At 40.8% G+C, this 12697-nt stretch overlaps 1 long non-coding RNA gene across 1 annotated transcript in view; it reads right to left on the reverse strand.

Annotated features, from left to right (window-relative positions):
* Positions 1–3683: 3683 nt before the first annotated feature.
* LOC118915107 (uncharacterized) overlaps positions 3684–12697 on the reverse strand; it is a 63620-nt gene continuing 54606 nt past the window's right edge. Inside the window, exon 4 of the long non-coding RNA XR_005025937.2 lies at positions 3684–7936. This is a non-coding gene — a long non-coding RNA (uncharacterized LOC118915107). The remainder of the gene's footprint in view (positions 7937–12697) is intronic.

The raw sequence follows: 12697 nt of genomic DNA on the forward strand, positions 1-12697 counted from the left end.
TTGTTCACATCCCTCTGAGAGCCCTGAATGGTAGAGCAGCTAGAGCATGGGTGGGTGAGGTAGACAGAAATGAGGTTGAATTCGGGTTCTATTAATTCCAGCCCATGTGTCCTCATGCCTAAGCAAAACCAGAGGCTGGTTTGGGTTCCAAGATTGCTGAGAATGTTCACTGGGACTTAGTTGAAGGTTACTTCCATTACTAAACAAGTAAACAAGCTTTGTGAATGGTGCACAAAATAAGGATGCAGAGGAATGGACATAATTCCTCCTGCTTTCTCTGTTTGCCACACAAGTGGACCTGAAGTTGAGTGGACCCATGCGAGGTGGGGGTCAGAGGAGTAAGAGAAGGGAGGGCACATTCACCACCTGGTTGGAGAAGGGGCAGACCAGTCTTCAAGGTTGAACCCACAAATAAGGCAAATTCTTATGGTGCCGTAATTCACATACTTCCAATTTCTAATTGTGTCTCTGCATCCTGGGGACTTCAGCAGGCCTGACCATGACCTACAATTTCTAGGGCAAGTTACTCAAGCTCTCTGACCCTTTGTTTCTTCATCTGCAGTCGGATAATGACCTCTCTTGTTGGCTTTGTACTCAGGGTTAAGTTAAATGAGATCACCCATGTAAAGCAACTTGGCCCAAAGCAGGTGCTAAAACACATCACCTCCCGTTCCACTCTGCCTTTATTCCCACCATCTCCACATATGGGCATCCTTACATTCTTACCTTTCCAGTCTCCCAGGTCCATATAAACAATTGTGTGTCCATCTTTATCACATTGCAGAAAGGGAAATTCATTCACTCCTGAGTGTTTCTCACTGGACTCCTGCCTGGACATGTAAGAGCCCCTACCTGGACTTTGTGCCATACCTCAAGGTTCTGTATTTATATAGAACTTCCTCACCTGAACGCAACATTTGCACATGGAATCCTCTTTTGATCTTGGGATGGAAACAAAACAGCAATTATTACACTTATTTTAGGAAGTCCAAAATTGAGACATAAGAGACTGGAACAGACTTGTATCTTTCTAAGGGGCACTTGAAGGATTCATCTCAGCTCCTTGTATAGTTCACCCAACCTTCAATCCCTGGACCTGAAATCCAGCCAGCCAGCCAGGATGAATTATATGATGTTGGGCTTCCTTCTTATTGATATCTCAAAAGGCAGTCTTGTCACTTACACATTGCAAGAAAATACTTCATCAGCTTTTGCAGCAAAAGTTAGCAGCAATAATTAGCAGCAAACTTGAGAGAAAAAAAAATGTGAGAATCTGATCAGGAGGATCAAAATCACATTCTACATTTTACACAGAAGTAATCTTGGCCTCAGAGAGATTAAATGTCACAGCTATTAATTGACAGGCCAGGATTAGAATGTACAACCCAGCATTCTTTCCGTGGGAATACACTGCCCTGGGGAATTGATGGAGCGTTCCCAGCAACAGGCACTCAGTGCCCCAGGAGGTTCGCCTGGCTCTGATAATTCTTTGCTACTACAAGTCAAATTCAGCCCCTGTGCCAGTGTAAGCTTTGGACCATTAATTAATTTTGAACTTCTATGTAAATCTCTGGAGACAGAACCATTTTGTCTGGAAGTACTCTGTTATCGGCCTGATATGACAGAGCACATGCTAATGGAAATCACTGGGGATGCTGCTGGCTAAAGCTCACACCTGCTTTACTGCTGATTATTTAGGTGCTTTAGGCCCTGGCTGGACCTGGAACTACAACCCCGCACTCATGATTTCCAATCCAGGACATGTTAATTTCAGCAAACGCATAGTAGGCATCTATCATGTACCGAGTATTATGTTAGGATCAGGAGATGAGGCTTTAACTAAGGCAGGCATGGTGAAAGTGACCATATAATTTGTTGTCCAAAATGACACACTTTAGAGAATGAAAGGGCAGTACTAAGAAGCACTTGGAACAATAGACATGTATCAGGACTGTCCAGGTAAACTGAGGTTAGTCAGCCAGATAGGTTCCTGTCCTTCCAGATTATTCTTTCTGGTTGGGGAAGACAAGGAACAAGTAAGTAAAAAAGAAAGGTATGTAATGGGTCTTAGGATTTAATAGGATGACATGATGGGGTGTAGGAGGTAGAGAGAGGGCTCTTTTGGAAGGAGCCATCTGTTAGCAGGAAGGTTTCTCATCCTGAAGCAGTGTTACTTGAGTGGAGAACAAAAGATTAAAAATGAAGCCATCACGATGTCAAGGAGTGTTTCAAGTGGAGGAAACAACAGTTAATGCAAAGGCCTTCAGGTGACAAAGAGCTTACTATGCTGAAGATACAGAGAAGATAGTACAGTAGATATGGAAGGGGGGACAGTCAACACTAGAACATGGAGAGAGATATAGACCATAGAGTATAGCAAGAAAATTCCCTGGGGTTTTCCAGAAGTTTCACAATATCTAACTCAAATATCCATAACATGTATACTATTTTTAACAAAAGCACACTCAAACATGTTCCTTAAATTTTAAAATCTCAGAGCCCCTCTAATGTGTTATCTTGGGCTACATTAACCAGTTTTTGTTAACAACTTAAAGCTTCTATCCCATCTCTGTGCATATCGTTAAACTTTGTGGAATTATGGCATTATTTAGAAAGTTTTTACTTGAAGTTCCTTTTTCTTGAAATTCAAGCCTGTACACATCTGGTTGCATAAAGTGGCACAAATGAACACACACAGACTGCATTCAACTAAATGTCAGGCAGGGTTCAATGTATGCAGAGAATGCTTTCAACACAGAATACTGTAGGTGGTCCTGTAAAAAGTGTGTGCATTGCATGAAACAACAGAGCATCACACTTTTATTGTATTTTTATTTATATGTTTTGGGTCCTCTAATTATTGTATTTGTAATAAATAATATGGGCAGGAGCTAGACATTATTAGTGATTCTACTTAGAATAAAACCCAGTGCTCTTGAAACTTCTTAGTCGATTTAACCAAAGAATGTACAGTGATTGCCAGGCAGCCCCTTCTTCCTATAACTTTTGCATCTATGTTCCCATGTACGTAGAGGCTTACTTGATGGCACAAAGACAAATGCAAATTGAGCACTGATGCTAGTATGAAATAATTGTCATCTCATATCTGCAAATCCACATATTTATTTCATCAAAACAGCCTGAAGATTTTTTTCATTTATTGGTAGTAAAAATAGATGTAATTTCTTAGAACTTCTGAAATGGTGGCATGCCAATTGCTTTAATGGGTTTGAAAATTGGGTTTCCACATAAAATTTTCTTTGTGAAAAGGGTTCATGGTTAAAATATGTGAAAACAAGAGAGCATCCCTTCCTTTCTTCCCACCACTTATTTGGATCTTTTGAGAAAAGTTTATCTTGGTCTACCTCACTTGGCTCGTCAACCAGACGGTGTTAATAATAGGTTACTGCCTCAAAGACAAGGAATCGACCTAAATAAATGTTGACACTCCTGTTTGAAAATTAATGATTCTAAATTCATACAGTGCTGAGAAGGGGACCCTCTAGGACCTAGTGTGGGGTAGTTGACTTCCAATGATCAGAACTGTATCATCGTGTGAGGCCCACATAAATAAAACACATGGAAGCCATAGAGTCCTTCCAGAAAAACGCAGCTGTCAACATCAAGAGACAAGTAAGTGCTGTGATTCTAAGCTTTTGAAAGAGTCACATTCAATCCACCGCTTCCTTGAAAACTGACTTTATTACCATGGCTCCAAGTTCTACAGGAGAAAAACCACAAAGTATGTGAGAACCAGATGAACAGTCTCTGCTGATGACAGAAAAAAATAGAAGGCCATTGAGATGCAGGGCAAGCCTGACAGAACGTCCTGTGTGCACCTCCTGGAACCATCAGTGAGAACTAGGTGCTAGAAGCCGGACCTTTGATTGGCAGCCTCCAGAAAGGCAGGAGAGTGGCTGGTCTCCTCCAGGCCAAGAGATGGAACAGGACCATGATTTGGATTCAGGAGTCAATAAGGAACTGCGCAGCCTTGTGACAGAGTTTCTGGGGAGAGGACACGTGTGCCGGAGGGGAGGAGATTTATTATCTTCCTTTATATTTGCCCTGCGTGGAAAACAGAAAGGGGACTATATTTGCCTGGAAAACATTAGGTATTCATGGAACTGGCTGCTTTATCAGACTCCAACACTGATCATGCAAGTTGAAGCAAATTGTTCAAAACTTCTGTGCCTCAGTTTCTCCCATTTGTTAAAAAGATTTAGAATGTTGACGATGTGAGAGCTGATATTTAAAAGTTCAGAAATGAATCCTTGGAACTCAAGTTTAATATAGCTCTGATTTATGAAAATTCCTGAAACTATGAGTACCACTCACACATAATTTCCCTCATAAAATGCAGTGAGTACAAATGAAAAATTGATATATCCATGACTTGTAGATATTTGGCAAGTGTTACAACATATCTGAAGTTGAGAAAAGAAAAACAAAGATTGGGAAGAGTCTGAATTATGATAAACCCAAGTGAGTGGTTCTCAGACTCCTGGATTTTATAGCTGAGTAAAGTTTTGTTTGTTGGTTTGTTTAACTGAGAGACTATCCTAAATTCAAAAGGATTTTATTGTAGCTAAATAAAATCATCTCAAATAAGCCAACACAACAATCCAACATCATTTCAGAAAGCAATCACTGTAGTAATTAAGAAGAAAAGTTGAAAGAACATAATCTTAGAATAAAAGACAGTGTTTCTCAAAATACAGTTGGTAAACTAATAAAATTATTTGAAAATATAGAAAACTCCCAGCATGCTTTGATAGATGATAGGATTAAAGAGTATATAATTTTTTTATGCTAATTTGAAAATTGAGCATCTATATTCAATACTATCACTTAAGGTAGAACTAGAATACTCAGCTTACTCTGGAACACCATTGTTTGAAGTCTTTTCTCATGTGATGAACATGAGAACAATGCCCTGAATGCTATTCATGCAGTTCGGGTACAAATTTATCTGAGACCTTAGCTAAGCTTTAGACCCGTGACATGGGTGTTGGTCATGAACAACACTGCTTTGGAAACCAGCATCTGAGAACCACTGTGATCTCAATGATTGATGTTCCTGGCTCACAACTCCCATGATTCAAACCTGAGCCTCTACAAAATTAGAAATTAAGCCCTTATGAGATATTATTACTAGTCCAATGTTTCACAATGATGCAAAGGAGCCACAAAGAAATGAAATAAGTCATCCAAAGCCACACCATTCCTAAGCAGTATCTGATTTAAAATCAGTGATTTCTGGGCTCCTAACTAATACAATCAATACAATCTAATAATAACTAACAATGTGATCACTTATTATGTACAAAGCATCATGTGAAATATTACACCACTCATTATGCAGATCCTCATAATGACCCTCTGGGATGAGTTCCACCATTATTTTCACTTAGAAGAGAAGAAATAGAGGCCCAGTGGTTAAATGACTTTCCCAAGGCCCAGTGAAGCCTGCATGGCAGAACAGGAATCCACACCAAGCACTCTGAATCCAGCCCTGCCTGCTTACATATGCCTCTGCATCTCAGATGTGTAATTATAATGATAAAGGGGACTTCCATTTCTAGGAAGGTAGTAGTAGGCCATTGTTCCTACTAAACTGACTAGAAAAAAATATAAAAATGATGTTACCCCCAAAATCATAATTTTAAGTGCATTAGCAATCTGAGGGAGCAAAGATCATTCTCTGAGCTGGAACTACAGAGAGAAGTCTTTCTCAGGTGAGCCGAGATTGCCCATAATTTCCTTCCCTGAGGCTGTTTACCAATTCTGGACATATGCTAAGGATTGAACTTGACCTGGGTCAGTGGCCACCAGTGGGGGAAAGAGAAACCTGCAGAAGTTTGACATTCACATGGGCTCATAGAGCATATTGGGACCTGGAGGAGCCCTGGGCCCCTGAGCTGAGCACTGGGAAAGTTTGAAACCTAAGACTGTAGTCTTGAGATACTTAGTATACAAAGTCCCTGTAGAAACAGGAACCTGCATCAAGCATCCAACAGGCTTTCCTCTCAAGACGTTTGCTGTATTTTGATGCTTTCTGAGGTAGGAGGCTAAAGAGAGAAATTCTGAGGGCTAGAGGTAATTCCTCCAAAAAATAGTGGAGATAAAATGCAGTCATTTTTTATATGACATGATGAATCCAGAGGAAGGTAGGAAAAGATGAATGAAGGACAAAAAGGTAGGACCAGTAGAAAACAAATATGAAGATGTAAACAGAAGCCCCAATTTACTAGTAATTATGTTAAATGTAAATGGATGATTCATTTACAGTTCAATAACAAAACCTGTCCGCCTCGATTTTTAAAAATCCAGTGATATGTTGCTAATGAAACACTCTTAGAATTAAGACGAAGTTAGAAGTTGGAAGTCAAAAGACAGGAAAAACTGTACCCCAAGAATGCCATACCAAAAGAGAGTGATGTGGCCATATGAGTCTCAGAGAGAGAGAATTGACTTGAAGGCAAGAAGTATCATGAGGAACTTAAAAAAAAAAAATGATAAAAGATTCAGTTCAACAAGAAGAAATAACAATCCTAAATTTGTATGCACCTAAGTAAAAACTTCAAAATATATGAAGATCTTGGCAGTAGACAGGAACCAGAGTGTAAAAGAGGCAATAGAACTCTAGTAATATTTGCAGAAATAGACCTTTCTGGCTCCATTGCCTGTGCTCTTTTTACAGTGCCAATACTGTACCCACTCGTCACCCTCAGCTTCTCAGACGCTGTTGTAACTGGCAGGGTTGGTGGCAGCTGTGTTCACGTGGACCACCGCGTGGTGCATTTTATGATCCTGTGAAATGTGAAACTGGAGAGACGGAAGTGGCCGCAAGCAAAAGAACAACGCACACTGCGTCCTTCAGGTTTTATCTCTTCTACTTGGATCAATAGTACTTGACTTAGAGCTCTTTATAGTTGAGGTGATAAACAATAACAGCAGCTAGTGTTTACTTTGTGGAAGGATAAGTCTTGTGTGAGTCTGACTTTTGGAACAGTTTGATTAGCATGTGCACAAATATCACACCTTCTATCCTTGGGCAAGTTGCTGATTACCAATCGGGAATAAAGAAGGCCGAAGAACTGTAACTGTTTATGCTTTTGTGCAGGAAGTTTTTGTTCCCTCTGAACTTTGCCCTTTTAAAAGGTTCTTAATCACGCCTAGAGATTTGCTATCTCCCCTCAACTTGAGGGTAATTTAAGAGCTAGGCAGTGTCAAGGCCAATCCTCCCTGAAATGGTGAAGAATGCAGTTTTGCATTGGCCATGGAGTGGAAGAAAACGGTTCACTCCCTTACAGGGAGCCCCTTCACCCACACCCCTCCCCGGGGGACTACAGGTTTCACAGTATCCATCTCACGTCCATCAAAACCAGCTTTCAATACCTTTAATTCTTATTTCTATTCAGGTGTTTGTGCCTAAAGACTTTTTAGAATGTATCTCCTAAAGATAGCTGATTCCCGATAAAACCCAAACTAAAAAATGAAGCTTGAATAAAGCAGGTTTCAATAAAGCATGTCCTTGAAGCAGACACCAAGGACACAAAACCAGAAGATGGTAGAATGGTTTCAAAACACAAAACCAGGCCTTTGTGTACCTGCAGGGAGGTCTGAGGCTGACCTTTGCCTCTTCTTTCCAGAGTCCTGGCACTTTTCCAGTCTGTATCCTCATCCTTGGATTTTCCATTCTGCTGCTCATTCGTTTCACAGGTGTTTAGTGACAGACACTACGCCAACGCCTGGGATGATTCACTGAACAAGAACATCTCGGTCCTTAAGCCCGCCAACTAGTGGGCAGACAAACTTAGCTAAATAGGCAGCCATAACACACAGTATTCACAAGGGGTGAGGAAAGTACGGAGGAAGAAAAGACTCTCTCCCGACCAGGAGTCTTCAGGAGGAGGTTTCCAGGTAGAAGTAACACCTGAAAGAGAAAGAAAGGAAGATAATTTAACCAGAGGGAAAGCAGTTCAGGGGGCAAAACATATCAGGCGCCAGGGCCCGTGTGGGTCAAAAGGACAGAAGCAAAATGTTGACATATTTTTTTGAGAAAGTGTAAGCCACAGGCAGTTGCTGGAGAACGAATGACAGGAGTGCAGCTAAGGCAGTGGGGAGAAGTACTGGGCCGTGGTTACCTCCAGCTTCATCACCACCAAAGAAACCAGCATAACTGAAAGTTTCCCATGTGCCAAACACTTTTCCAAATGCTGCAAGGGTCAAGTCACGCGTGACAGATGACATAGGGTGTTATGTACCATGCAAAGGAGCTGAACATTTGACCTGTAATAATAAAACGGGAAGTCACTGAAAAATTTAATAGGAAAGCTAGCTTTTAATTTCAGATGAGTCACACTGGTGTTCGTGGTAAGAATAGGAAGGAAGAGAAAGTGTAAACTGAGAGTCCAGTCAAGAGGCTGCTACCATTGTCGAGGCCAAAGAGTAACAATTCTATAGCTGAGACAAGAGTAGTGGGGAGAGAGAAGAAGGGAGAGATTCAAGAAAGATTTAGAAAGTAACATTTTGGATTTGACATTGGATTTGAGCAGGCAATTGGGGAAAGAAGGCAAGAATTACTTTATTGATTATCAGGCTAATTGCTTAGGAATGCATGTGAATAGTGCTATCACTTATTGAGAAAGAAAATACCAGAGGGTAGGAGGCTATGTTCTGCTTTGGATATACTGAGTTTGAATGACCAAAGGACACCCAGACGGAGATGTGTCACAGGCTGTGCTATCTAGAAATGAGGAAGAAGGTGTCTCTACCTGTAGGTCACCCCTGAAGCTATAAGCCCAGGTGGAGCATTGAGAAATGCCAACAATTAACAAATGGACAAGGGAATGGGAATCCAGAAAGAAAGTCTAAGACATTTGAAGAATTTGGAGAACAGAAACTTTTGCAAATAATGACCAATGGTTGAAATGCAGAAAAGAAAAGAAGTCTGGCAAGCTAAGGATTGAAAAACCTATTATATTTGGTTAAAAAAAAATAAAGGGGATGATTATTAATACTCTACTGAGAGCATTTCTAACAAAAACATGGAGAAAGTAAACTCAGACTGCAGTCAATAGAGAGTGAATGGATTAGAGGTGACAGAGAGAGTGAATGAGATGGAACAAGAGAGACTGGAAAGACTAAGGGCGCAGTACCAAGGGACCGTATTTTTATGATGACTGAGGATGAGAACGGCAAAAGATGGAAGAGGCAGAGGTTCACAGGGTTTGGGTTGGTGGGCTCACTTCCCCAGGTTTAGTTGCTGAGAAGACAGATTGTAATTTGGTTCCAAAGCTGGTTCTTCGCTGGGTAGAAAGACAGAAGAACAGGACATCTACTTCCCTTCTTTTCATCTCTATTCTCTCTTGGTGTCCATTGTCTTTATTTAGCTAACTATCTTTACAAGAAAAAGAGAGATGCAAACTCTATCATGTGGAGGTATTGGAGATGCAGGGTGCTGTGATGAAACTGCCTAATAATCCTAGGATTCAAACTCTGACCGCATCTCATAGCGCTAGCTACTTGGCCCTAGGGTAAGTTACATAGTCTGTTTGAACACCCATCTCATCATTCACAAAAGAATTTTAAACACTAGGTAAGCTTATACCCATATGGCCTCTGGTTCATGAAGAAGGCATCAGAAAATGTTTCTTCCTTTATTCATTAGCAATACCACACAAGGAAATATCCCTTGTAAAAGTGGATCCTTGTAAAAGTAAAAAGGAATTACTTTTTCATAGTTGAACGTCCATTATGACAGAGCAATTCACTTGGAGAAATACAGACCTCTTCTCCACCAAGTTGATTCAACCATGAAGAACTTAGATGATTCTTTAAAAAAGAAGTAATGCCCACCCCACCTTTTCAGGGCCTTGGTTCAGCATGAGTGTCTACATGACTTCATGCCACCACACAATACTGCTATACCCACTCTCTTTATTCCAAGAAGGAACAGAGTAAGTTAAGCCTGCAGCTGCCTACTGAAGTTGGTGGCCAATCCAAATCACTGGCTTAAAAAAGGGGTTCTTAGAGATTATCTAACTCATACTTCTAATGAACCACAGCTTCAAACACTGAAAGGCAGGCAAGTCCTTCTAAAGCAAGGCTTTTAATGATTAAGTTCCCATGACTAATCATATAAAGTAATGAACTAGAAATCTTCGTGCTCACCTACAGCATGCACCATTATCCACTGTCAGCCATTGTTAGTGGAAAGGAGGACATGACCAATATTTTCCTGAATGAACCAAAATATTTATTTCTGGTTTGTGCCATAGGAAGTAGCCAAGGTTCCTTCTCTCCTACTATTGATACCAAGACAGACCATCTTGTGGATTCCTCTCCGCTGTGTGGTCACGCCCCATGTGAGTCACATCTATTTCTGCAGTCTGAGTGCTGTGTTGACTAAGGAAAAAAGAAAATCATATGGTGTCCTCCCTTCCCTGCCCTACAAGTCATTGCTACCTGCTGAGGCTGTTGGCTATTCTGTTCTCCTTTGCTTTGTAGTGCCTAGGAAGACTGCCTGATACCCACTAGGCTCTCAGAAAAGAAGTTTCTTGAATTGAATCCCTGACCAACTTCTGGAGAGCAGAATTGGAGGGGTGTGGGGGAAAGACGTTTTTGCTGTTGCAAAGGGAAGTCCTCTAAAAAAAAAAAAATGGATATGAACAGAGTTTGGTGCACTAGAGCCCAGGAAGAATTATGTGGGATAATTGCAAATATATGAAATAATGGACATGAATGGGGCTTTTAAACTCTGCATAGCTTTACAGATATAGACAGTAATTATAAAGGTGGGATTATGCATTGGATAGAAGTGGATCTAGGTAACCTTCCTTATACTACAAATACTGAGTTCTTAGGATGTAGCAGGTACTATGCTGAGCACTGGGAATGTATCAGTGAATCAAACAGAATCTCAGTTTTTTGAAGGATCCTATAATTTAGGGTTTATTTTTAAGTCATCTGTCCATCATTCTCTGTTTCTGGACTTCCCCTTGACATCTGTTTTGGTTGAGGGGAGAGGAAGAAGACGAGGAGGAGAACTGGAGGGTTTGTGCGACCGAAGAGGTAGATGGCCCTCAATTATGCTCCATTTGTGAATCCTTAATGCTTTTTGATCTCCCAGGACTGTGCCTGGTAGATTATTGTCTTTCATGCAGAAACAACTCAGAAAATTCCTTCTGGCCAGTTGCAGCCGAATTGGGGCAATAAATAGGGGCAACCAGGAAAGGTAGAAGGTGCTAAGGAGAAGGAGAGATAGAGAAACCAAGCACAGCCCCTGATAAAGAAGTGGTGGTAGTGATCAGAGGCAGAAAAACCTAGTGGGTGATGACTAGAAGACTCCCTCCCAAGGAACTGTCTTATCAAATCGCCCCCACTTACAAAATTGGTACACTAAGGTCCAGAGACAGGAAGTAACTCTCCCATATTCACACATCATAGGTACCAAACAGCAACCTCTTTTTACCTGACAGTGAAATAGTTACACTTCTGCTGATATGCTTTTCTTTAAAACAGAGTTTTAACCATCCTGTGTGGCATGGTGGTTAAGGACAAGGGTGTTAAGCCAGACAGGTTGAGTTCCAATCCCAGCTCTGTCACTCACTAATTGTATGACCTTGGGAAATCACTGAACCTATTTGCATCCCAGTTCTTTCATCTCTAAATAGAGATAATCTTGGTAACTAGATGTGGCTTTTAAGAGGGTTAAATTAGTTAAATCATATAAAAACCTTAGTATGGTGCCTAGAATATAGTATGTGTTATGCAAGAGTTTGTGGTATGTATACATAGTTTCAGTCCAGTCATCCCTCAAATATTAGCTAAATTAAGCAAAGCAGCTTAGTAAACAGAATCTATTTTCTCCTCATTAATTAATTGACTGGTCTCTTTTATCTTTTCTAAATGTGCATATGTGAAAGTGGTGTGTTTATTAAATATTCTTTAGAAAGTGGGCTGGGCTTATATACACAAATCCATTCAACAAATAAATGTTTATCAAGGTTGGAGAAGTACTGTCCTGGGACACTTCTACAAGACCACCTCTCAGAGTGTTACTGACAAGTCAAAACAGGGTCTCCCCGAGGAGGTGCTGGCTCGAAGCAGGCAAGGACCATGAAGTTAGGCTGAAAGCAAACTTCATCAAGGAGTGCAAAACTTTCCAGAAAATGATACAGCTCTCATCGTACATTCTCACCTCTTCTAGGAGAAGCTGAGTTTTACCCAGAAGTGAAAACTTTATTGCAAAATGGAAAAAATCACTAGGAACCTCTAGGCCAAGAAAAATATCTCTTTTATCTTCAGCCATATGCATCCTCTTTCCTTCTCCTGCTGGAGGCACTAAATGAAGCCCACTGCTGCTTAGAGGGAAAGAGTCCCTAAATACGCGTCCAGCTTCCCAAGTTCCCACAAACAGCCCCCTTCACCTGTACTCCCAGCATGACTCTTGTCTATGAATGAGGGAGTGTTGCTGATTGAGAAAAGGTCAAGGAGTAACAATAAGAGCTGATGTTTATTGAATCCTGACTCTGTGTCAGGCACTGTTCTCAGCTGTTTACATGTATGAACTTGTGTCATCTTTACAATAACCCTCTATGGGGACCACTACAATTATCCCCATTTTGCAGAGGAGGAAACTGAGACCCAGAAAGGCTAAGAAATCACATACAAAATCACAATGCTTTATTCT

Source organism: Manis pentadactyla, chromosome 3 (genome assembly GCF_030020395.1).
Source record: "Manis pentadactyla isolate mManPen7 chromosome 3, mManPen7.hap1, whole genome shotgun sequence".
NCBI lineage: Eukaryota > Metazoa > Chordata > Mammalia > Pholidota > Manidae > Manis > Manis pentadactyla.